We start from the raw sequence: 26,981 nt of genomic DNA, 5'->3' as shown, positions 1-26,981 counted from the left end.
CCACGCTTCTCTCACTATATCAAATAGCTTTCTAGGTGGAAAGATCATCTTACATTTCCTTTTCTGCACATCTCTTTTCCTTCTATTTCCTACCTCTTGCCAAGATGAGAAAAGGCCAAAATTGCAAAAGATATACTATTAAGCAAGTGAATACATATACCTGAATTTAAAATGTGACACACCCATGTATCCACAACCATATTTAGAAGGGAAACATTGTTCGCCTCCTTGTGTGAGGAGCCATTATTCTAACTTCGGTCACCATGTATTAACTTGGCCAGTTTTTAAAATGTATGAATGGAATTATAGAGTGTATATTGTTTTTGTTTGGGCTTCTTTCACTCAAGTTATGTTTATGAGATGTACCCACAGTGTTAACTGTAGTGGTAAATTTTCATTGCTCTTTTACATTAAGTTATATGGATACACTTCAATTTATTTGTTTGTTCTACTACTGTTGGATATTTAGGTTATTTCCAGGTTTGGGCTATAATGAAAAGTCATGCTAAGAACAAACTTGTACATGCCTTCTAGTAACACAGACTTTTTATCTGGTCTACACTAGCAGTGGAATTGCTTGGTCACAGCTTACTGTTGTAGATTGAATTTTCAGCCAAAGCTCTTTATCCCTTTCTGTCTCCTCTGCCTGAGACTTTGTAGTCACTCACATTAAAGGCAGAATGTAATTCCCCACACTTAAGCTTTGAGTTTGGCATTGGAATTTACGTTTGTGAATGAAATGTGGGCAGAAGTGATAGTTTGCCAGTTTCGAGCCCTGGCCACAGAAGCATTGCAGATTTTCTGCTATCACCGTGAAATGAGCTCTCCCTAAGTAGCTAACATCCTTTTAAACTTGGGCTCTAGAATGAAAATAGCTAGTACAGACCTGATCCCAACCTACTCAAAGGCGCCAAACCCAAGAGACATGTTGCTTAAAGCAGAGTCATGCTGAACTCAGCTTAGACCAGCCAACCCTAAGGCAAACCGGTGACACACAGCAAGAAATATTTTTTATTGTGGTAAAATACACATAAAATTTACCATCTTCATCATTTTAAGTGTACAGTTCAGTAGTGTTAAGTATATTTACATTATTGTGAAACAGGTCTCCAGAATTTTTTCATCTTGCAAATCTCAAACTCTATAACCATTAGACAACAACTCCCCTTTTCTTAAGTGAAATGAGCCAGTCACAAAAAGACAAGAATCTCACCTCACTACGCTTTGTGGTGGTTTGTTACACAGCAAATATTAAATGGGAGAATACATATGTTCCATGGTGCTAGACCCTGACAAATAGTTTTTCAGAGTGGCTGTACCAATTGATACTCCTGCCAGTACTGTATGGGCTTTCTAGTTGCTCCACATTTGCAGCAGTGGGGGAGAGTCAAATATGCTCTCCTTTCCTCAGTTGTTCTCCTTCTACGCCTGCTAGCTTCTTCCTCCTGTGCAATAAGGAGGATCAACCTCAGCCTGAAATAATGTTCTAAGTCATTTTCATTTAAGACACTCTAGTGTGTGTTGAACTATATTGGAGTTTTCATAATATTAATGAGACTGAGCATCTTTGCATAAGCTAATCAGCCAACTGAACTTCCTCTTTTCTGAAAGTCTTATTCAATACTTTGCCCACTAAAAAAGGGGGTATCATTTTTTCTTATTGATTCACAGAAACTGTAAACATTCTGAATATCAGTATTTTATTGGTTATGTGCACCTCAAACATTTTATCTGACTCTAAAAGTACATTTTTACTCTTTCAAGTGTCTGATGAAAAGTTCTTAATTTAATAAAGTATAGTATAAAAATCCATTTACAGCCAGCCCTCTGTATCCACAGTTTCCATATCCAAGGATTCAAGCAACCTTTGATCACATGTTATGTTTATGATCGGGGCTGGCTGAATCCAAGGACGTGGAACCCATGGGTACAGAGGACCAACTGTGGGACGTGAACATTCATGGATTTTGGTATTGGTGGCAGGTCCTGGAATCAATACCCCCTTAGATACTGAGGGACTGTACTTGACTGTGTAGTGGGGGGGAAGGGGGAGGTTGGAAATTCTAAAGAAAGAATTTACATTGTTTCTTTAGAAGGTCACAATGGACATAATCTTTAAATCTTCCAAAAAAAATCATTACAGAACTAAACCAGTTTTCACATACTGCACTGTGGTACATTTATGACACAGCTGCCTTAAGAAACTCTTTTCCTACCTGGAGTTTTAATAGGGCTTAGCACTGAATACAGCCGACATGGAAAGTTATTTAGATAACATTTCTTTGACACCCACACTTCATTCTCCTAGGATAGCTTAATGTGGGGAAGAGAAATAACAGAGTTTCTCTCTGATTTGAAATTTAAGAAAAATGAAAAGTGTCTGAATGTTTCACGGGTAAAAGCTGTATAATGATTTTTTTCTTTCTCAGTGAAAATACTGACTTCTCCTGCTCTCGTAGCACACTCTACAGTACAGGCATACCTCGGAGATATTGCAGGTTTGGTTTCAGCTCCCAGCAATAAAGTGAATATTGCAGTAAAGTGAGCCACAAAAATTTTTTGGTTTTCCAATGCATATAAGAGTTACACTTACACTATACTGTAGTCTATTAAGGGTGCAGTTGTGTTATGTCTAAAGAAAATGTACATACCTTAATTTATAAATACTTTACTGCTAAACAAAAAATGCTAACCATCAACTGAGCCTTCAGAGTCATAATTTTTTTGCAACAGTAACATCAAATTTCATTGACAACAGATCAATATAATAATGAAAATGTTTGAAATATTGCAAGAATTACCAAAGTGTGACACACAGACATAAAGTGAGCAAATGCTATTGGAAAAATGGTGCCAACAGACTTGCTTGACACAGGGTTGCCACGAACCATCAATTTCTTTAAAAAAAAAAAAAAACTGCAAAGTGCAATAAAACAATGTATGCCTGTATTTTGTAGTTGCCATAGAATATAGGTAAAAACTAAAGTCCAGTATTAAAAGCAGAGTCAATATAGGTTTCAGGACCCTGGAGAGTGAAGATGAGGGCAAGAACAGTTATAGAAAGCGAGAAAAGGGTAAGGCAAAAGAGGAGAGGGTGTATGGTGTTAGGGAGTGTTCTAATCTCATACTTTTACATGTACCTGTCCAGTTTTCCCAGCACCACTTATTGAAGAGGCTGTCCTTTCTCCACTGTACATTCCTGCCTCCTTTATCAAAGATAAGGTGACCATATGTGCATGGGTTTATCTCTGGGCTTTCTATCCTGTTCCATTGATCTATATTTCTGTTTTTGTGCCAGTACCATACTGTCTTGATTACTGTAGCTTTGTAGTATAGTCCAAAGTCAGGGAGCCTGATTCCTCCAGCTCCGTTTTTCGTTCTCAAGATTGCTTTGGCTATTCGGGGTCTTTTGTGTTTCCATACAAATTGTGAGATTAGAACACTCCCTAACACCATACATAAAAATAAGCTCAAAATGGATTAAAGACCTAAATGTAAGGCCAGAAACTATCAAACTCTTAGAGGAAAACATAGGCAGAACACTCTATGACATAAATCACAGCAAGATCCTTTTTGACCCACCTCCTAGAGAAACAGAAATAAAACCAAAAATAAACAAATGGGACCTAATGAAACTTCAAAGCTTTTGCACAGCAAAGGAAACCATAAACAAGACCAAAAGACAACCCTCAGAATGGGAGAAAATATTTGCAAATGAAGCAACTGACAAAGGATTAATCTCCAAAATTTACAAGCAGCTCACGCAGCTCGATAACAAAAAACCAAACAACCCAATCCAAAAATGGGCAGAAGATCTAAATAGATATTTCTCCAAAGAAGATATACAGATTGCCAACAAACACATGAAAGAATGCTCAACATCATTAATCATTAGAGAAATTCAAATTAAAACTACAATGAGATATCATCTCACACCGGTCAGAATGGCTATCATCAAAAAATCTAGAAACAATAAATGCTGGAGAGGGTGTGGAGAAAAGGGAACACTCTTGCACTGCTGGTGGGAATGTGAATTGGTACAGCCACTATGGAGAACAGTATGGAGGTTCCTTAAAAAACTAAAAATAGAACTACCATATAACTCAGCAATCCCACTACTGGGCATATACCCTGAGAAAACCATAATTCAAAAAGAGTCATGTACCAAAATGTTCATTGCAGCTCTATTTACAATAGTCAGGACATGGAAGCAACCTAAGTGTCCATCATCGGATGAATGGATAAAGAAGATGTGACACATATATACAATGGAATATTACTCAGCCATAAAACGAAACGAAATTGAGTTATTTGTAATGAGGTGGATGGACCTAGAGTCTGTCATAAAGAGTGAAGTAAGTCAGAAAGAGAAGGACAAATACCATATGCTAACACATATATATATGGACTCTAAGGGGAAAAAAAATGTCATGAAGAACCTAGGGGTAAGACGGGAATAAAGACACAGACCTACTAGAGAATGGACTTGAGGATATGGGGAGGGGGAAGGGTAAGCTGTGACAAAGTGAGCGAGTGGCATGGACATATATACACTACCAAATGTAAAATAGAGAGCTAGTGGGAAGCAGCCACATAGCACAGGGAGATCAGCTAGGTGGTTTGTGACCACCTAGAGGGGTGGGACAGGGAGGGTGGTGGGGAGGGAGACGCAAGAGGGAAGAGATATGGGAACATATGTGTATGTATAACTGATTCACTTTGTTATAAAGCAGAAACTAACCCACCATTCTAAAGCAATTATACTCCAATAAAGATGTTAAAAAACAAAAAAAGAAAGGACAGGGTGCACGAGGAAGAAAACAAATATGGGATAGAAAGAGAAACAGGTTGGAAGAAGAAAGAGAGGTAAAGAAAGCACAAGACAAAGGAAAACAACACTAGATTTTAACAAAATACACTTGGCATCTTTGAATAATCTAATACTATGAGTTTTCATTAAATGTCAATCCTTATATGTTATTTCAAAATACAGTTGACCCTTGAACAACGCGGGTGCCAGTGCCCCTAACCCATGCATACTGGAAATTAACTGTACAGTCAGCCCTCTGTAATTAGTCTCGCATGCACAGATTCAACCAACCGCAGATCCTACAGTACTGTTACATATTTATCGAAAAAAATCCACATATAAGTGACCCCACACAGTTTAAACCTGTGTTGTTCAAGGGTCAACTGTACACCATTTATTCTGCATACTGTTCATGTTATGCCCTTGTTTTATGCCCTAAAATAAGTTTTAGGCTGGCTAAATGCAAAGACATGCTTTTGACCCATTATGAAATCTAACACAGATAGTAAAAAGAGTTAATAATTTAGTCCCTTTTATGATGAAACTTTACTAAAGACTTTTTCTAATTCAAGAAAAATTTCAGATGTTCACAGAAGTTCCAAAAAAACAATAAACCACATATGTCCTCTCCACTGATATTGAACAGATGATAAAAATTTACTGTCTTTCACTGAGGTATCCTTTTTCAATAAAAGATACAGCTAAAGTTCAACTCATTATCCCTTTAAACCAGCCTAAATTAGCAGGAGACACTCTTCAGAAGTTGGTATCATTCTCATGCACCTCCACTGCCCCTTTAGGCCTTCCCATACAATTTTGGACAGTCCAAATACATCTAGACATCAATAGAGGTGGTACAGGTGATCTGTCCATGCTGCCCCCACCTTCTAATTCCCTCCATCTTCAGGATATGTTTTTATAGCCTTGGGCTTTAGTATAACTGCTTATTATGTCCCTGTAAGTCTTCCATTATCATTAAAGTAAGAATAAATATATAAAATCTTGTATTACAGCCTTTTATTATTTATATCCTTTATTCTTACTATTAGTCGATATACTTGAGGACTCATTTGTCTCTACAAGGTAACTGTATGTAGCTCTACTCTGATCCTTCATGTATTTGTATGTCTTAAGGTATTTACTGTAACAGAATACTCTTTTCCCTTTGTTTCTACGTTCTTTGTATACTGGCAGCACATCACAGCTCCTGATACATGTAGGCATGTGTTGAATGAATTAATGCATGAAACACATTGCATGAATGAATGAATCAATCAATCCATCAAAATGTATAGCTAATGCTTATAAAGCCAGAACCTAAACTCATGACTTCTCAAACCAACTGCACAATGCTTTCCATTTATCCAAATTAAATATCAAAATAGATGTAAATGTCTGAATATACTGTTCATATTGTTAGGATGTAAAGGGAAAAAATGGTATTCCAGATTAAGATGACAGATTTATTCTTAGTATTGATATGTCCTCATCCTATATTTTATATAATCTTAGGGCACAGAAAAATGCATAGCTGAAATTCTACAACAGCTAGTGTCAAATGATTCCTGTATTTTTTTTTTTAAGATTTTAGTTTTAGAAGTGAAACAAATGGATTATGGAGAATGAATGCAGTAGATCATTACACAAGCGATCAGTCAGCATCTTTGCCTATGCATTAAGGTTACTGAGTGAATAGCTCAGATTTATAATAGCTGAATTTCATACCAGTGTAAAAACCACAACCTAGCCTGAGTTATCACGAGACATTAGGAAGAAAGTATGGTGATAATATATCCATCCAATTGCTACAAAAATGGAAACACTGTAAGAAAGTTGGCTGAACACCTTGATAACCTAATTCATAATGTCTCTAAAAAGCCATACAATGATTTAGGGAAATAATGAGTGCCAGATAAAGATATATATAACTTAAGATATATATGTATCATACATATTTCATTCTTTAAACTCAAGCACTAAATTAGAATTGCCTACTAAAAGCTAAAATGTCCGATTTTTTTCTGCTGTCAAGACATCCTGACAGTTTTATTAAAGTTACTAAGTTTGAAAATTTACCTTCCTCAAATTTTTCTGAAGAGAATTTCAGATGTAATGATACTATGCTAGCTTTCAAGACAGACAAACCAGTCTTACCACATGTTACCTTGGGTAAATTAATTTCTCCAAGGTTCAGTTTTCTCAGTACATAATATTGCCTTAATTACACTGCAGCAAAAAAACAAGGCAATGTGTTCACCAAAACCAGAGTCATTTTTATCTTGGGAAGACTGGCTGACTACACTTCCCAGCCTCCTTTATAGTGAGTTTGGGGTATGTGGCTCAACTGGTCAATGAAATGTTGGTGGGAGGTAAATAAGCCATTTACCAGCCCGCTCCTATTCCTTAAAAGCTCCTATATAATCTTTCATTCTTTCTCATCCTTCTTTCACCTGCGAATCAGTCTCCCAATGTATGACTTCAAGGTCACAGAGGGTGGCAGAACCCTAAGATGGAGGAATCCTGGATTCTGAGTAATTCTAATGAACAGAACTCGGTTGTTCAGGCCTCCACATTCCAACCATCACTGACCCATACTGGACTGTGATATGAGAATGTATTTTACTGTGCTGGGCCACTAATATGTTGTGAGCATTTATACAGCAGTAAGCCTACCCTAACTAATACAAAAACCTACTTTAAAGAGCTATTGAGGGGTAAAATAAATTAATGACTGGAAAAACCTTATTGCAGTTTAATATAGTGGCTGGCACTTAGCATCAGGTGAGTTCCCCTTCCTCTCTCCTCAGCAAGGTGATCCAAACATGCCCAGTCTCTACATTTCAGTTTTTACATTCTTCAGCCTATAGATTCTTGACCCTTTTGCAATTATGTGTAGAAGAGTAAATACCTTCTCGGGATAGTAACTAACTTCACAATGATAGTGTGCAGTTGTTTCTTAAAGGCTATTTTTTTAATTAAAATCACCATTTCTTTTTACCTTTTCATCCAACTCTTTTTGACACATACAGATAAATAATTTGAAATATGGTTTGGGGAACTAACGTGATTCATAATGTCTTCTGGACGTATGCCATAAAATTTAAACCCTAACTTGAAATCTTTCTGGGTACATTAGAACAAATCTATGACTCACACCAATTTCGTGTAACTGTGACAGCCAAGTAGACATTGCCCTCCCGTACCTACAGAAAATGAGTGTGACACCAAAATGCCTGTTGATAATTTAATTATTAAAATATGTGTGAAGTTGATTCCAAAATAAGTCAGGATGCTCTGTTCTATTTTTAAAAAACTCCTCTTTAGCAAAACCCAGTTTAAAGTGAAAAAAAGCAGCAGTGGAGTGGAGTCATTAATCTAGGCTAGGGGAATTTATAGGCTGAAACACCCTAAAATGTTTTGAATTACCCTGTGCACATTTCACATGTTGGAATGAGCATCTGAGGAGTTTTATATATACAGATATATTTGTTGGCTTCTTGACATTAATTCGAGTCTTTTTAGAGGGTTATTTGCAAAAGCTTTATGGTTGTGACCTCTACATTCAGAATAGAAATGTTCCTGAAACTTTGGATGCAACTTAAAATCCAAGAATCAGGGTCACTTTGCCATTGGGTCTCATTGTCTAAGTCTCCCCTTTACTGAATGCCTACTGTGAACCAATCTTGTAGAGAAGTCTACATGTGCTATTTTATTCACTCCTCAGGACAACCCTATGAGGTTGATAGCAGCATCAATCACTATGCTGCACAGGAGAAAACTAAGACATAAAGAGGTGCAGTCACTGCTCTTGCCTCTAAAGCCCATGATCTTTCTGGTCTAAGTAAGACTTGTCAATAATGAGCACATATACAACAGATTTGCTATGGTACACTCCTACTGTAAATGCAAAACTTCCTTTCTTTCTACTCTGTCATCAATAGTGTGTGTGGGTATGTGTTTGTGTTCCTATCTATCGATCTCTCTTCCTGCCACTCACATCCTCCAGGCTTGACAGTGGATAGTAGGTCCACTTACTATGTGTATGTGGTAAGAAAACATTTTCCTTAGCTTCACGGAACACTGGTTATTAAATCATTACCAATTCCAACACTGCCCACAGCCTTGGAGACTTTGTTCTAGCCCTTTGCTCATTACCACTCTGCAGCTTATTTTCACCAAGCCACTTCAGGCTTTCTGTTCCTGTTGAAGAGAGGTTCTGATCCCCACATGTGATTCTTGTTAAGCTCCTTATCTCATCCTCCAGAGGCAATGCCTGAGGCAATGATGTGAACTCTACAACTCCAAATGTACACAATTGGTTAGAAGTTAAAAATTCTCTCACTGCCAACTTAACACTGCACGTTGAATTGGTCGTAATTAAAGTGAGTGGTTTTATTTTTAAGACTGAAAATTTTAAGTGCTGCCTTGACATCTTTGAGCCTCTCCAGGTGGCTTGGGCTTTTCACAGCCTGGTACCTGAGTCCTGAGAGAGAGTGTCCCAAGAGCAAGCATTCTAAAAGTACAAGGAGAAACCTGTATGGTTTCTCCTCACCATGCTCCAAAAGTCACCCAGTATCCCATCACCATATCTTACTCACAACAAGTGAGTCACAAAGACCAACCTAAATTCAAAGGAAAGAGAATTAGACTCCACTTCTTGGTGGAGATCACACTGCACAGGAGCATGGGAGGTGGGAGGTACTGTGGTGTCCATCTTTGGAAATACAATCCGCCACGACCCTCCCATGATTTACAAAGTGTATATGCATATAAAGATATACACATATCAGTACTTGAACACAAGGCTACGGTAACATCTTACAATCAGGTCCCTTATGTATTTCTATATCTCACTGCCTAGATTCTCCCTTATGAATTCTGTTGCACAATGAACCAAATCGTTGTATGGCTGCAATATCCCCTTCCTGTAAATGGCAACTACAACCTATACTCTAGAAGTGAACATCCAGCATTAGCATCTAAAATCTTCAAGGCTCACGTAAGTATTTTCTACATATTCCCACTTTGAGGATCCAAATTACAACTGCCATGCAGACTAAGGGAAAATGCAAATAAACAGGTAACTGAAAATGAAAAGAGAAGTTTTAACATGCAAGCAAGTTCATTGTTTTGAGAAGATGTACAAACATTATCATTTTCCTATATCTAAATTTTCTAAACTATTTTCAGGATAGCATCTGTGTTAAGTAGTAATCAGAAGCACCTGACAAGAGAAAAAGTTTTAAAGCAAGATTAGTCTGGAGAAGTCATGACTTGTAGCTCAAAACATCACCCGATTGTATTTGGTCTTTACCAGCTCTTCTTTTCCACATACCTTAGAAATGGTTAATGTCCTCAAGTCAGACAAAACCACCTTTCAAGTAGAGTACTTTATATCATGTGCAGCAATATGCAAGCCTCATTTTTTTATAGTGAGCAGGTACTGAGCAGCCACTCAGTTTTTATGAGACTTTTTAAAATTTGGAACATAAATTAAATATTTATGTCAGAGCTGCCAAAACGAAGACAAACAGCTCTAGCAAACAATTCTCTTAATAAAATTCAATCACTATTATGCAAACTGTTGTCAAAAGGGTAAATGCAAGTTAACTTTTTTAAAAGTTTTGCTTCATGATCCATGGAATTAATAACTAATGTCATGAACACTGAAAATTGAGTGCATCTTTATATTCTTTGTACTCCTTTGTGTTCTGGCAAACTTTTTTTTTTATTATTTAATGTCCATCTTTCTTGCAAGGGGTCCTTTAGGAGTTAAAAATATAATTATATTTTCTCATCTAATTAAAATGTCAATCATTTATTTTGGCATATTAAGTATAATGGCTGTTACCCAAGGTTTCTTTTCATTTAGATTCTGATTATTTTGTCATGTCACTCAAAAATCTATGCTTTGCAACTTGTCCGAGATTTTTTCCCCTCATTAACGTAAAGCATCTTAGAGTCCTGCTTGGTAGTGCTTTATCTAGTCCAGGAAATGATTTGGATAATAAACAGCTGGAAACCAAAATGTTATGTACTGGCAGAGAAAAAAATGAATATAAACTTCCTTCTCTTCCACCCCTTGTAATTTTATATATTGAGTTTTAGAATTAAAAAATAAGAAGTTCCAGGGCTTCCCTGGTGGCGCAGTGGTTGGGGGTCCGCCTGCCGATGCAGGGGACACGGGTTCGTGCCCCGGTCTGGGAGGGTCCCACATGCTGCGGAGTGGCTGGGCCCGTGGGCCATGGACGCTGGGCCTGCGTGTCCGGAGCCTGTGCTCTGCAGCGGGAGGGGCCGCAGCGGTGAGAGGCCCGCATATAGCCAAAAAAAAAATGTAAGAAGAAGAAGTTCCAGAAAAGCATACTGGAAGATTGTCTATCAGACTCTTTCTTTTTTTCTTCCTTTCTTCTCTATTATGTTTTTTTTTTTTTTACCACTTCTCATTTTCAACTTTTTTTTACTCTGTCCTCATTGTCCACTTTCTCTGTAAGATGAGGTGGTTGGACTAAATGGTATCTAAAATCATGGCCAGCTTTAGTTCTTGACTTGCAAAAACTTCTTAGTATATTCTAGAGGCTTCAGGATAGCAAATATGTTAGAGGAACAGGTGTGGGGTGCATATTTTCATTCTCCTTTTCTCCCCTTTACTTAGGACAATCTTTTCTCCTATTCTCTTATTTGTGTCCTTTCTTTTGTCTTCTCCATTTCCTGCCAAGCTACAAACATGGTTTTTCTTTTACATAGCTCATTTTGATTTCAAAGCAACTGAAATGTTATGAATGTCATATATGTATGTTTTCAGTTTTTGTGTTTTTCCTGAATCATCTGTCTCAGCATTTCTCTTCAGGCCATTTTCACTCAGGGGAAGGGGTAAAAGTACGCATGAAGACAGTATTTGTATATTTAAGGTCTTTCATCCTGAAGCTCGTGTGTTTAGCTCTTCTGAAAATGACACCTTTCCTTTGGAGGAGACTACCATCTGAAAAAAAAATACCAACATACCTGCTGTGTAATTGCTGAGCTATTACTGGGATTGAAAATGAGCAGGAAAGTTGACAAGTCTTCAACTGCTAGCCACTGCTAGAATTCTGACATTGAGATGAAAAAACACAAAGCCATTACTGATCTGTGAGGAAACCAGGTGGTCTCTGATACACAAGATGCTCCTACCTGCTCATGAGCAATTGAACCTCAAGAGTTATCACCCGTAATTTATGAAAAATATAACTGAATCCAGTTTAGGCAAAAAAATAAAGCACTAGCACCATGAATAATATATTAATACTGGAAAATTACTCTTTACGAGATCAATATAAAATAGCTAACTCATTTAAATTACTTATTTACGATACTGATGATGTGGTCTAGAAAAATAAGATACAGTTATATGGCAGGAAACAAAAAAAGGTACTGCTTCTCCTCCAAAGTCTGTGATTTGGAACAGCGCCTGTTTTGGAGAACAGTTGTTACCTGAGATGAATGCCACAGTACCAGTACTTTTTTTCTCAAAATATTTCAAGAGTTGCTGTCCCTCTCTTTTGAATTCAATTCTGCCTTGGCATACACACACTTAGAGGTGAAACACTGAGCAGATGTCTTGGCATGCTGTACTCTGGTTTATGGACATCTTGTATAAGCCAACTGACCTCAGGAATGGTCTCCTTGCATCCCTACAGAAATATGCAAGAATTAGGGCATTCAGAGTTTAGAGTAATTTGGCCAGGAGACTTGGTCACACTCAGTCACAAGAAACCATTCAGGATTAAAGAAGTCAGATACACTTTGTTCAGAATAGCCTTGGGACTCAGGGTCAATTCTGAGAGAATCTAACAGGAACTCTTGTCTGAAGAGTTTCCAAGTCAAATTCTACAGCCACAGTGTGCATGCTACAAATGTCTATCTTAACAGGAAATCAGTACCATCCTATGATATGGATTCAGTAGCTGACAGTAATTAATTACACCATTGAATTGTCATTTATTTAGAAAATTGAGTGTTTCTTGGTTTCCCACCTCTAAAGCCTCTGTTTATAAAATCACTTCCTAAAAACATTCAATAAGTCTCATTGGCTGTATCTTCTTATTCAAAAAATAAGCTAAATGAACTAAATATTTATTACAGTACTTTTCAAAGACAAAGGGACCAGTAAATATGAGTATGGTCAAAGATTTTAACTCAAATAAGAATTTTATATTATTGCTTACTCGAATTTCACGCAAACCTTTAAGATCTTCACTACTTTGTTGGGTACATAAATGGATTAATATAAGACTATCACATACTAGGTGCTCAAACAATATGCACTGAATTTTTTAGTTCAAGAATTACAGGGGAGGAAATCAAAATGGCAGAGTAAGAGGACGCAGAGCTCACTCCCCCACACCCCCCATATGAACACATCAAAAATACATCTACATGTGGAGCAATTCTCACTGAAAACAAACTGGAGACTGGCAGAAAAACTCCCATACAACCAAGGCTGTAAGAAATACCCACCCAGAATTTAGTAGGAATGGAAGAGAAGAGATCAGTTCAGAACCTGCACAGTTAGGAGGGGACACAGAAGAGGAGGGGGATTACAACCTGCTCAGAGATCCTCCCTGGGGAGTGAGCAGTCTGAACCACATATTGAATGCCCAAACTGTGGAGTCCCACACCGGGAGGATGAGTGCCCTTAACTGGTTGGAAAACCAGTGGGCATGACAGCAGGGGTGTAAGAAGCTTAGACTCCACCCATGATGAGCATGCACATGCTTGCTTACTACCGAAACAATGCAACGGAAGCAGACTGAGACTGCTGCGAACTCTGAACCAGCTACCATGAACACCCCAGTGAGCCCCTCAGGCTGAGCCGAATTCTTGCTCTGGCCCCTCTTGCTCCATGGTGCATATCCAAAATAGGGCAAAGGCTTTGCTGGCCAAAGAAAGTGTGCAATAATAGGGGCTGGAGCCAGCTCAGACATGACACAGCGTCCAAACAGGGCAAGGGCAGCCATTGAATCAATCAATATTAAACCAACCCTAAAAGAAATGTTAAAGTGTCTTCTCTAAGTAGAAAAGAATATAACAAGTAAATAGCTATAGGAAAGAAAAATATCCCACTATTATAGACAAAAATATAGAAAAGACTATGGATCAACCACTTATATAAGCTGGTATGATGATAAAACACAAAAAATTGTCAAGTCAATTAGAACTACAACAAACAGTTAAGGGATAAACATGAAGATGTAAAGTATGAAATCAAAAACACAAAACATGGGGGAGGGGAGTAAAAAATGTAGATTTTTTAGAATGTGTTTGAACTTAAATCTACCAGTTTAAAACAAGTAGATATACTTATAGGGCAAAATATATGAACCCCATGGTAACCACAAATCAAAAACCTACAGTAGACACACAAAAACTAGACAGAGAGCAACACAAGCATACCTCTAAAGAAAATCATCAAACTACAAGAGAAGACACTAATAGAAGAACAGAGAAGAACTACAAAAACAACCAGAAAAGAAGTATTGGGTTGGCCAAAAAGTTCATTTGGGTTTTTCCATAAAATCTTACAGAAAAACCCAAATGAACTTTTTGGCCAACCCAGTAAGAAAATGGCAATACTTTCATATATAATATAGTAACTTTTAACATCAATGGACTAAATGCTCCAGTCGAAAGACATGGGGTGGCCGATTGGATTAAATAAAGAGCCATTTATAAGCTGCTTAAAAGAAACTCATTTCAGAGCTCAAGGCACACACAAACTGAGCATGAGGGGTTGAAAATGATATTCCATGCAAAAGGAAACAATAAGAAATCTAAGGGAGCAATACTCAAATCAGACAAAGTATAACAGACTATAAAACAAAGTCTATAACAAAAGACCAAGAAGGACATTATATAACGATAAAGAGATCAATACAAGAAGGGGATATAACATTCATTAACAAATATGCCCCCAATATAGGAGCACTTAAATATAAAAAGCAACTTAACAAAAAGGGAGAAATTGACAATAAGACAATAATAGTAGGGGAGTTTAACACCCCACTGTCAATGGACAGATCATCTGGACAGAAAACCACTAAGGAAACAATGATCTTATATGACACATTAGACCAGTTGGCTTAATGGCTATCTACAGAACATTTTATTCAAAAACAGAACACGCATTCTTTTCAAGTGCACACAGAACGTTCTCTGGGATAGATCACATGCTAGGCCACAAAATAAGTCTCAACATATTTAAGAGGGTATAAATTATTTCAAGCATCTTTTCCAACCACAATGATATGAAAATAAAAATTAATTACAGGAAGAAAATGGGAAAACCACAGACATGCAGGGAATTAACAACATTCCACTAAAAAAACCACTGAGTCAATGAAAAAATCAAAGAGGAAATCAGAAAATACCTTGAGATAAATGAAAATAAAAATACAACTTTCCAACATCTATAGGACACAGCAAACACAGGTCCAAGAGGAAAGTATATGCAAAACAGGCCTGCTTCAATTAAAAAAAAAAAAAAAAAGAACTCAAACAACCAACCTAACCTACCATCTAAAGGAATTACAAAAGGAAGACCAAACAAAGGCCAAAATCAGCAGAAGGAAGGAAATAATAAAGATCAGAAAGGAAATAAATAGAGACCAAAAAAAGAAACCATAGAAAGGATCAATGAAGCCAAGAGCTAGGAAAGTTTGGCTGAACTAATACCTATCCTCTCAAACTATGCCAAAAAATTGAAGAGAAGGGAATACTCCAGAATTCATTCTATTAGGCCAAAATTATACCAATACCAAAACCATACAAAGACACTACAAAAAAAAAAAAAGGAAAAAAGAAAATTGCAGGCCAATATCTCTGTTGAACACAGATGCAAATTTCCTCAACAAAATATTAGCAAACTGAATCCAACAATTTATAAGAGGAATCATACACCATGACATGTTTTTCCTCGAATTAGTGTTTTCGTTTTCTTCAGATACATACCCAGGAGTGGAAATGCTGGATTATATGGTAGTTCTATTTTCAGTTTTATGAGGTACCTCTGTACTGTTTTCCATAGTGGCTGCACCAGTTTACATTCCCACCCAAAATGTACAAGGGTTCCCTTTTCTCCACATCTCTCCAACATTTGTTATTTGTGGTCCTTGATGATAGCCATTCTGATTGCTGTGAGGTAGTATCTCATTGTGCTTTTGATTTGCATTTCTCTGATTAGCAATGTTGAGCATCTTTTTATGTGCCTGTTGGCTATGCTCTCATGTAAAGGGATTTCAAAACTCAGTTTCAAGCTCACTAGTGCTCAATGTATTTTCCTACTGGTTCCCTCCCCATCAACTAATTTTCCAAGTCATCTTGATCAAGGTCATGCCCAAGCTAAAGTACCAGATAAAGAGTCCAGAATATGAATAGCCCTTCTAGTTCTCTTTTTACTCCTGTGTCCACCTTCTCAACTTATGTTGCAATGTCTTTATTCACTTACTTTGATTTTTTAATACTACTTAACAGAATCTTTTTCTGTCCATTTTTCCTCCTTCCTAGGAAATTTCCTTTTGCTTATTGTTTTTGTTTACTTTTATTTTTTTCTTTCTCAAAGGTCAGTTATACCCACATTCAAAGCACCTATCTTTTGTAGAGATTCTCTGGTCTAAACAATATAATCATAATAATAATATAATCACTAAAGGACCACGTAATCCTGAGCAAAGAGAATTATGGCTGTTCAGGAGAGAAGCTGGGGCAAGAGTGAGGAGTCTGGAAACCTGAAGAGTCAGGGAATCCACAAGAGTAAGTATCTGTGGGACAGTTAACATTTCTCTCTCCAACTAAGCATCTATCATGTACATGCTATTCAGAACACTGAAAAGACGGCTTTGGTGAGCTATTTCAGACCTTCTACCACTTTAAGCTCATTTGAGCTATTTGTGAATAGTTAACACTGTGAGATTTAAAGCAGGTCTGTGCATACGAGATGCTCATTTGTCTTTTGACTACCACAGCCGTATCTCCTAAGGGTACTCACTATGGTGGCAATGGCTTTGCCCACATAATGCCATAACAACTATCTTTTCAAATCAGGCAAACTACAAATCAATCCTAATGTGGGGAGGAGGGATCAGTTCAATGATTTATTGGACTGAATTGAATACTTTAGTAACAAGAGTTCTATCCATGGCCCTTAGCAGACATGGGTTGTTTGTTTTTTGGTTTTTTTTTTACTAAAGAACACCCTCAATTCCAGGGGAAACACAAAGCTTTTTGAACAAAAGAACATTACAAAGAGGCTGCTTCAAAGAATAAGATCTCAATGATGTGGTACATTAGAGACATTATTGTAACTTGGTGGTTTTTCAACTAAAACAGAGGAAAGAAAGATTTGTCCTAAATCTTTCTGGCTGGGAAGACTTTCATATGATTCAGTCAACTCCAGGTGCATCTCATTTGCTCCCAGGGGTCAATAACTCAACTATGTTGTCAAATGGCTCCCTTCTAGTGCCCACAAGGCAGGAAGAAGGAGAAGAGAAAAATCGTTCCAGAATTGAGTATAAAAATAAAGTATGTATTTTTCTGAAATATTGATTTCTTTATTGAATAATATTAAATAAGATTTCTCACTTGAGCAATAGGAATGACCATCAGTGAATGCTGTGATCACTTTTGAACTTAATCTTTCTTTTAATAGAATTTATGTAACAATCCTCACATTTTTACTTAGTAAAGATCTATAGATTCAAATTAATTGTGCTGCACTAAATCTGAGAATTGAGTTTAATAATGGTCAAAATTTTGATGCTCTAATAAGATTGTAATATTTTTAAATAAACTGCTCCAGATAAATAAAAACCTTCCAAAGCTAAGAGAAAAATATTACTTAGCCTGTCTCCTCTAGAAATTAAAGTACCAGTTAAATTAGTTCATATAAAGACTTAGTTAAAATCTTTGTAAGGAAATTCTTACCTTTTGTCTATGATTTCACACTTTACTTAGGGAGTTAAAAAACATTTGCTATTGCTTCATCTTTCTATTAGAGATCATCATCAGGAACAAACCTCACCTTGCAAGGTTCAAAGAGTTTAAAGATTAATTGTTGAGGAACATCAACATGAAAAATACCCATTTTCCTGCATTAGCATCTGATTTAATGAGCATAGATAGAAATGAACAGTCAAGAGTAGTCAGGTGACGGATTTAGAGTCCAAAGCCTAAGGATGCATAAATGGGGTAAAACAGTTCTTCCTGTCTCTGTATATTAAACTAGAAGGTAACAAGACGTAAGTGAAAAATCACTAGGTGCAACCCAAAGAGTAGGGAAAAAAGTGCTGACAGACTGAAAATGGCAAGAAAATATGGATGGGGCACCGTGGCAAGATGAGCTTGTGTGGTGGGCTTTTTTCAGTGTACAACTTATTCTACGGCCTTGTTAGTAATACAGTTGAAGTGCTCTGATCTGATTATATCCTTGAGTATTCAGATTACATTTATTTTATTAGGGGCAATAAACCAAGCCTGTTTTTTTAAATCCTTTTTTTTTTTTAATTCAATAAAGAGTAGAGTTAAATGCACGTGGGGAGAAAATAAGAGCATATCACTCCGGGGAACTCAGGGTTGCTATTTGGAGGATATCCAGAAGATTAAGTTAAAGCATTGGTAATTTATGGCTTCCAGAACTTGAGAAGCCTATTTCATGGCTGCATTTCATCCTTGGGGTTAATGTGCACTTTAAAAAAATATTCTGCTAATTACATTCACTCTCTGTGTAACGAAGAATCCATGCATAGAAGCCCGTAACGACTACCTGAAAGTTCCCTTTGCAATTCACTGAGTTTATAAATAAATTTATTCCTTTTCTGTCTGGTTATGGAACCAATATCCCCCAATTTTTTCAATACCCAACATATTAACTCCATGGTTCAATAACTATGAATTTAGTTTCCACTTTTAAACCTCTGCTGTATTATGTTTATAATATAGATAAATATTAAAGGTATTAAAATAGGAATAAATTAGAGCCAGGAAGTAAGTCATTTAGTGCAATGATATTTCTAAAGCACCAGAGTCAAGAAATGAGAGATTATAGCACTAGCATTGCAAAATATAAATACCACATAAACAGCAATCTATTTATAGCTGTTTTACTGCTGTTACTCCTGTAAGGTAAGCTACTATTAGAGTCAGCCTTTCTAGTCTTCTGAATACATGGAGGGAAGTGGAGAAAATAACCATCTTATTAAAACATGACATCTAAATGCCTTATTTTTCAAGTTGCAGAAATGTAAGTAGCAGTAGTGTCCTGGGAGCATAGAAGCCACAGGATAATTTTAGCACTACATGGAACAATGCAATTCAATAGTATGACACTTAAAGCTTCTCTTTTATATTGAAACAGACATGGCTATATTCTGCAGAAAAATGCAAAATGTATATGAATCTTAAAGATAAAACATGACTTCAAAAAATATTGAAAATGGATAACAAACAAGGACCTACTAGATAGCACAGGGAACTCTGCTCAATATTCTGTAACAACCTAAATGGAAAAAGAATCTGAAAAAGAATAGATACACGTATACCTATCACCAAATCACTTTGCTGTGCACCTGAAACTAACATAACACTGTTAATCAACTATACTCCAATATAAAATAAAAATTTTTTTTGAAAAGGGATTGGGATATTTCTTCTGCCAGGCCCCTAAAGATGATTTCTCTCTCATCGCCTTCAGAAGTGTCCCAGGGCAAACGATGGGGAAGCACTGGCCTAAAGGGTTCTTGAGAAACCCCAGAAGACAGGCAGTTTTTATCTTGGCGCACTCTGTTCCCCCAGGTGCACCAACAGGAAAGTATTACTTATAAGACACCTTGCACTAGTAGCTGTTAGGCCAGGTTTTCACCCTGACACTCATATTCCTCAACAGAGAAACAGGGTGATCAGGCTAGACTTCTAAGGTTCAACTCCAATCTATGTTCTGTATGGGCAGCAGTAGGGAATGCAGAGCTTCTGGAAGAGGTACCTCTTTTATCCTGCTTGAGGCAAAAATGAAGACCTTTGGTCTCAAACTGGAAGTGGAAGGTGAATGGAGAGGCACCGTGAGCAAGTAATACCAGGATGAAGGAATGCTGGATGAAGCAATGCTGTTCATGAGAGCAATTATTTCCCGTGTTACATGCTTTATCACATTTAATTTCACAGTAGTCCTAAATATAGGTAAAATTGTGTGTTTTGCTGAGGAAGATTCTGAGAATCAGAAATGTAACTTGCAAAATGTCATACAATGGGTCACTGGCTTGACCCCTGAGTTTCTGTCTTAACCACTATACCACGCTGCAGCCTAACAACTCACAGATGCGGAGAAACAGGGATTGAAGCTGCTTTGCCAGTTAGGGACTCAGAATTCGCAAGTGTGTTCTACCCGCAGACAAGATAGAAAGCTACGTATTGCCATGAGTTCACAGGTCCAATATTCTCTCTCCACCAATTCTTTCAACGAAAAAAGGAGGAAGGTTAGAAGAGAGGGAAGAAGGGAAGAAAGGAACAACACATGATTCCTAAATTTTCTCACCAAGTGCCATTTCTTTAGATCAAATTTTGAATTCCTTAAAAACTTTAAATGTTCAGTTGGGGCAGATTGGGTTCAACAATACTATCAGTCATGTTCACTTATAGTGAATTAATTTCCAACTCTTTCCTAAGAGCAGATCTTGAAAAGGATGACACATTATCCACAGTGCCCTGATTGTAGGGCTGAAGTCTCAACATTCATTACCACTCTGGACTGTGTCTACAGCAGTGACAGGAAGCAGAGTTTTGTGTCTCTGTGATCAGTGAGTCAAGAATGGTCTGAGAATTAGATTATTTAGGCTGCAAGTAACAGAAATGTCCTTGAGCTGGAACTCAAAATCGGGGTTTAATTATTATAGGAATACAGAATGTCTGGGGAAAGCCTCAGGAAAAAAGGAACCAACACCTTATGGCTATAGATAACCCAGGAAGTCCTCTGTATGCCTCTTTGCTATGTTCATTCATTTCTGTTTCATTCTTCTCCCTCAGGTAAGACTGTATTCTATTGTTTTCTGGTTTATATAGGGAAAACCACTACTGTCAACAGTACTTTAGTGTACATACAACTCCTCCATACCAAAGTCACTAGAATGTATTTAGACAACAGAATCTCTTAGACTCAATTTCATATCATTAGCCCCTTTTGGGTCAAGATCATATTGAGGAGGCAAAGTGCTATTCTTATAATCAAGTGAATGACAGACAGGAGGAGTCCTGGAGAAGAGGAAGACACTGACAGCTGGAGACACAACTCAACTAGGGCTCACTCTAGATGGGTCAATATTTGCCAGTGAAACCTGGATAATTCATGCATCTATCAGGTTTTTTTTTTTCCCTTCAGAAGGCTCCAAAGGCAGGATTTTATTCCTCAGATGGTTAGACTGAAACACAATTCCCCCAAACTATCCCTAGAGAATAACGTTCATGTTGTAGTTGTACTGAATTTATTTATATCCTTCTTTCTAAAAAGACTGAGGCAGCATACAAAAAAAGAAATATGATTATCTTAATGTGGGCATGGCTATAGAACACTAAAATAATGTGTCTAAATTCACTCTCAGTTTATTAAAACCCACAAATCCTTAGACTCTAATTAGGTTAGAGACTTAAAGTTGTTTAACTTGGGAGAAAAGCAAAGCAAATGCAGCAATTTGGGACATTTGATACACTGATTCATCTGTCAGATAACCAGTTCTATCTCCGTGTAATTTGCATGAAGTCAAGAGGAGCCTTTCCCATGCTCAGTCAGAATAAAAGCCCTTGCACAATGGAATTCAGAAAAAATTCTATCTGCGACAATTTTAGTTTCATGGTTCAAAGGCTATGGAATTCTATTATGAGTACATATAGTGCCAGAAAGTACTTGGTTTTGCTTATTTTCATTCATTCATTCACTCGTTCATTTACTTAACAAATATTTACTGAGGACACCTACTCAGGACCAAGCAACATAATGTGAATAACAGAACTGAAACAGCCTCTGATCTGAAAGCACTCACAGTTCATTAAAACAAGACAATGTGTTCAATGTTATGATGGATGGAAGCACAGAGAATCAAGAGAGTATGAAGAAGGGGCTTGGCCAGGATGATTCAAGGAAGGCCTGCATCAGAGGAGTCTTCGTCGTGATCTAAGAGAAAGAAGCAAAGAAGAGAAGGAAAGAGTTTTTGGCAAGAGGTACGGCAAGTTCACATTACCAAGTGTGGTGAGAGAACAAGGCAAGTTAAATAGATTAACATGGCCAGAATATAGGGCGTGAGAGAAGACAGTGAACAATTGTGAGAAATGAGGCTGTCCTGCCAATCCTGTTTCTTAAAAGAAAATATTCATTCCTATTACCAAGTATAAAATACCCACTATCTGTTATCAATATGTATATTTACCGAGAGATCCCACTGGGGTTATGTTTACCAAAAACTTGTACACTCTACCTTCCCACCCTCACCAATGCTTCCATAAAACTCCAAGTCCTTACTTGCAACTAGGGTCCCTGATCTGACTCTCCTAGACTCCATGTAAGTCCTTAACCACTAGTGCCAACTGTGTTCTTACTGACTTGATCACAGAAACTGATTTCTCTTAATGGCAACTCTTCTTGGCGTCGATTCTCCCTAGGCTCCCAAAGCACCTAATGGTTTTGCCACCTTCAGATACAATATGAATAAATGATGAGCAATGTTATGATGCAGGAGGACTTCCTGAATTTCTCCTGTTCATTCCTCCAGTGTGTATCATAATAGACCTCACACCCTACCACTACTCCCTCCCCATCAAATGCTCCATCTTCCCATAGCTCCTTCTAGACTCCATCCCTTCTTTAAACTCTTCCTCAATTGAGTTTTGAATCCACACATCACTGGGGGTTTCACTTTCATGAAGCTGAAGACTAACTCATAAAATACTTCACTTCCTCCAAAAACTTCCATGACTCCAGGATCTTCTCTACGTCAGTAGCCCAGATTATTCCCCACAAAATTCTTTTAAGACCCACCTTCATCAGGCCCCAGGTACAGGTCCATCCTGCATGAATTTCATTCAGTAATTTTATGTATTAAATAAATTCACTTTCACATTTTATTTATTAAAGATAGTCCATCTCTTTTTTAATAGGGTTCTGCCAATTGGGCCCTCTAATCATTATGATTAATAATAAGCACCATTTCAACACTGAGTTCATATCCTTCTAGCTAAAAGGAAAGTAACTTGACATTTTCTTTAGCCAGGGCTAACTCATCATAAGGAACAGTAAAATTTCTATCAGAACTTTTTAAATGCAGAGTATGACTCAAGCTCCTCTCTCTTTCCTAATATGGAGACTTCAGCTAAGTAAAAGATACCTTTGACATCTACTGTATGGATGTGCAGGAATTCCATGGGCCTCATAACTGAGGCATATGAGATTTTACAAAGAGAGCTAAGCCATCTCTTTCCATTTCTGGAGAAAACATATGGAGTAATATTAAATCCAGAAAGATTTAAGATAAACCATTTTTATATTAAATGTTAAGTCCTCTTTTTTCTGTCCTTGAGTAAAAGATATAAAGTCTCTCCATCCCTAGAGTTCTTTTGAACCAAAAATAGTGTACATATACTTACATATATATATCTGACACTGTTTATTCAGATTAAAATCTACCTTCACTTTGGAGACATATTGTTCAGTTAAATTATATTAGAACTACAGCTCTGTCTTCCTTTTGTTGGGCTTTGGGGTATTCATTAGACCTGGTAGCCATCATACTTCCATTTCCCTCTCTCACTTTCAGTTTCTTCATCATCTACCATGTAAAAAGCCCAGCAGAGGAATGATAGAAAATTCTAGAAGTGTCTTGCTCCTAAAATTTAAGATACCAACTTCATCAAAAAGCATTTATCCAATGTCAGTATGCCTTGGAGATAAGAACTCTCACCAATTTGATGATTGAGGTAGATTGTCTCAAAGATTTTCAAGCTTCTGTTACATAAAGGAAAAAAAATACCAGTGGGGGGGGAAAATCCTTAAAATATACTTTGAGCAAGTTGATTCCTTTAAAAATTTTTCTTAAAAGCTAGTTAATTATTGAGGGAAATGCTGTACTTTGAACTCTGAAAGTTCAAAACTACCACCTTATTTTTTTTTTCATCAGAAGTCAACTCATTTTAGTACAATCTGTAGACGTATTGCTCATTTTCCTTTTCAAGGCAAAACTTTCAAATATATCCTTAAGGACAATCAGTAAGTTTAAAAAATCATCTGATTCAGATATAATAAGCTAACACTAGCTTCACTTAGTTAAATAAAAACTTACCAAAAAGAAAATGTAAACTAGACTTTTGCCAGATAAGAACTAAATCACAATAAAAGGAAATAAAAAATAGAAATGAAATACCTGTGAGATATATCTAAGGGCAAAAAATGTAGAAGTTTTGAAAGCAACAAAGAGCGCTTTCTTTGAACATATTTACGAACAGGTTGTAGCCCTTTGGCGTTTTCCAAAAGGACAACGAATAAAATTTATCTGACGGAGGCTTGGGAGATGATTAGCAAAAATCTGGTGCTTATCCTATGCGCTAGAAAGGCCATTTTGAGAAAAGGCATTTGCTGTTACTAATACCAAGATTCCTCAACTTCTTAGAGTAAAAATGCTTGCATTTAAAATATATATTAAGATGTGTATGGTTTCTGGTTTTTCCTTAGCTCTGCATGAACATGTTCATTATATGCTAGTATCACAGATAGTCCACATTGATTTTAATGACTTTATAGGATTGCGGGAGCAAGGAGGACAACTAACATTTATATATTGCCAAGTGTTTGGTAAGTGTTTCACCTACAAGATTTCATTTGATCCTCCAACTCAACAAGGTAGAATTTACAATTCCCATTTTACAATTGGAAATCTGATATTCAGAAGTTAAGTGTAGCCAGAAAACCCTCAGCTACTGAGTAGTATAGTCCAAGTTAAACTCTAAAGTTAAATCCATGTAACACTAAAGTTAATTCCACTGCATCACACCAACTTCCAAACTCAAGTTTCCAGGGATTTTGCTAAGGTAATTACAGAAATGTGCAAAAAAGTAACAATAACCACAGAGTCTATAAATCAGAACAAAAATTCCTAATGTTTGAGTTCTAGTATGAATAAACTGTATACTTGCTTCATATATTCCATTCCAAATTTAAAAGAAGAAATCTTGAGTTCCTATTGCAAATTTATAATGTTTTTCACGGTTTTCTGGATTCTTGCCATCTAGTTTAGTTTAAGGGAGGATATACACATATATATATCTTTCTTTTGTAGAATAAAATATATGTTAAGGACATATAGATTGTACTTCAATACAGAAAACACCTAGGGAATAACTGAAGTATTTTTTGGAGCTACTTTTTGGTTCATATTGTTTTAGAAAGTCACCAAAACCTAGGAAGTAAGCTTTTTGCATGTCACAGAGATTCCCTTGTATTGTAATAATCATTGGGAGCATGTGTGCCTAGTGAGAGATGCCCTTACTTGCAATTCTACTGGAATGAACAGGAATACTTTTATCAGAAATAATTCCTAGGACTTCTGTAACCTTCTTGCTCAGATTTTTGATCATCAGGTCCAAAAAAGAAAGATCATTTTGGTCTCAAGTTTCTCCTGGCTAATCATATTCTCTACACTTCATTATTGAAATAAATTCAAGTTACACTAAAACATCGTAAGTCCTAAATCACAAGAAATCATCTCAAAATACTATCATTTTTTTCCTCTACAGAGAATATATCAGTGACATTTACATGACGCAAAAAGCACAAAAGATGCATAGGTAATCTGCCCAGAGTTCAGTTAATCCATATCTGACTATGGACACTCACCACAAAAAGCAGTTATTCAGACTAAGTAGAATTAAATATATAGATTATCCTGAGCCAACAATTATGAGTCATCTATTAGACAACCAGATGTATTCGATATTGGCTATAGAGTCCAAAATTGATGATAAACTTTCAATGAAAAGTCATGCTCGAAGGGGGGAAAAATACACCTTCTACTTAATGTTATCTAGAAAAGAAAGTCAAGTTTACCTCAGTGTTAACTGGGTGTAGTAATCATATGCTCTGGTGAGAAACACTAATTAATTCCTAGGTTCTTTGCCCTCCTTCTACAGGATAAATTACAAAACAACCAATGACACTGACCCTTAAATAATATGCTATTTTAGTTATTTTGTTCACAATGTATGACTATATATATATATTTAAAGTCCTCATTTGTGAAAAACCTTTCAAAGATCATTCGTCTCTATGTGATATAACTAGGTTATGAAATAATGCATAATCAAAGCCATCCTGTATTTAGGACAAAAAGCTCACCACGGGGCCGGGCCTGAAGCACAGGTGCTGTCGTGTGCGGACTGGACCTCAGCGAGACCAAGGCCGCTAGGCAGAGGCCCTGGCTGCTCCGGGAGCCGCATGGGCTGCACGGGACCCACAGGCTGCGCAAACAGCACGTGGGAACTTCATGTGGGTGCCGCAGGAGACCAGGCCCAGAGACCCAGCAGGGAGGCCTAGGGAGCTGGTCCAGGCCCACACGGCGGAGCGCAGGCGACGGGGTGACCTGCGCAGCAGCGGCACCGATGGCCACTTCCGGGAGCATGATTCCAGCTGCAGCGCCGCGGCCTGGCCACTGAGTGCACCGGTAGCGGAGCCCGGCTCGGAGCACCGCCTCGGCTGCCACCAACACGCAGGTCGTCCACGGCTTCCCTGCTGTGAAGGACACAGGATATTAAGGAGTCGGCTGCCCACCTGGCCCTCTTGATGCGAGGCCTGCAGGGACTCTACCAGGGCCACGTCCTACGCAGTCGCCCCCGGAGAATCCCAGGGGACCCTGAATCAGGGACCACCGGGCTCTCTCTGCTCACTCTTCACCCTCAGTGCGGGAGCTATATCAAAAACAAGGCCCAGGGCTTCCCCTGGTGGCGCAGTGGTTGAGAGTCCGCCTGCCGATGCAGAGGACAAGGGTTCGTGCCCCGGTCCGAGAGGATCCCACATGCCGCGGAGCGGCTAGGCTCGTGAGCCATGGCCGCTGAGCCCGCGCGTCCGGAGCCTGTGCTCCACAACGGGAGAGGCCACAACAGTGAGAGGCCCGCG

The 26,981-nt window shown here is 37.6% G+C and overlaps 1 pseudogene; it reads left to right on the top strand.

The window, feature by feature from the left end:
* LOC117203389 (crossover junction endonuclease MUS81-like) overlaps positions 1–26,981 on the top strand; it is a 43,088-nt pseudogene that overhangs the window by 4,786 nt on the left and 11,321 nt on the right.

The sequence above is a fragment of the Orcinus orca genome, chromosome 6 (genome assembly GCF_937001465.1).
Source record: "Orcinus orca chromosome 6, mOrcOrc1.1, whole genome shotgun sequence".
Taxonomy (NCBI): domain Eukaryota; kingdom Metazoa; phylum Chordata; class Mammalia; order Artiodactyla; family Delphinidae; genus Orcinus; species Orcinus orca.
The sequence above is the reverse complement of the archived record's forward strand: the minus strand, read 5'-3'. Positions and strand labels throughout refer to the sequence as shown.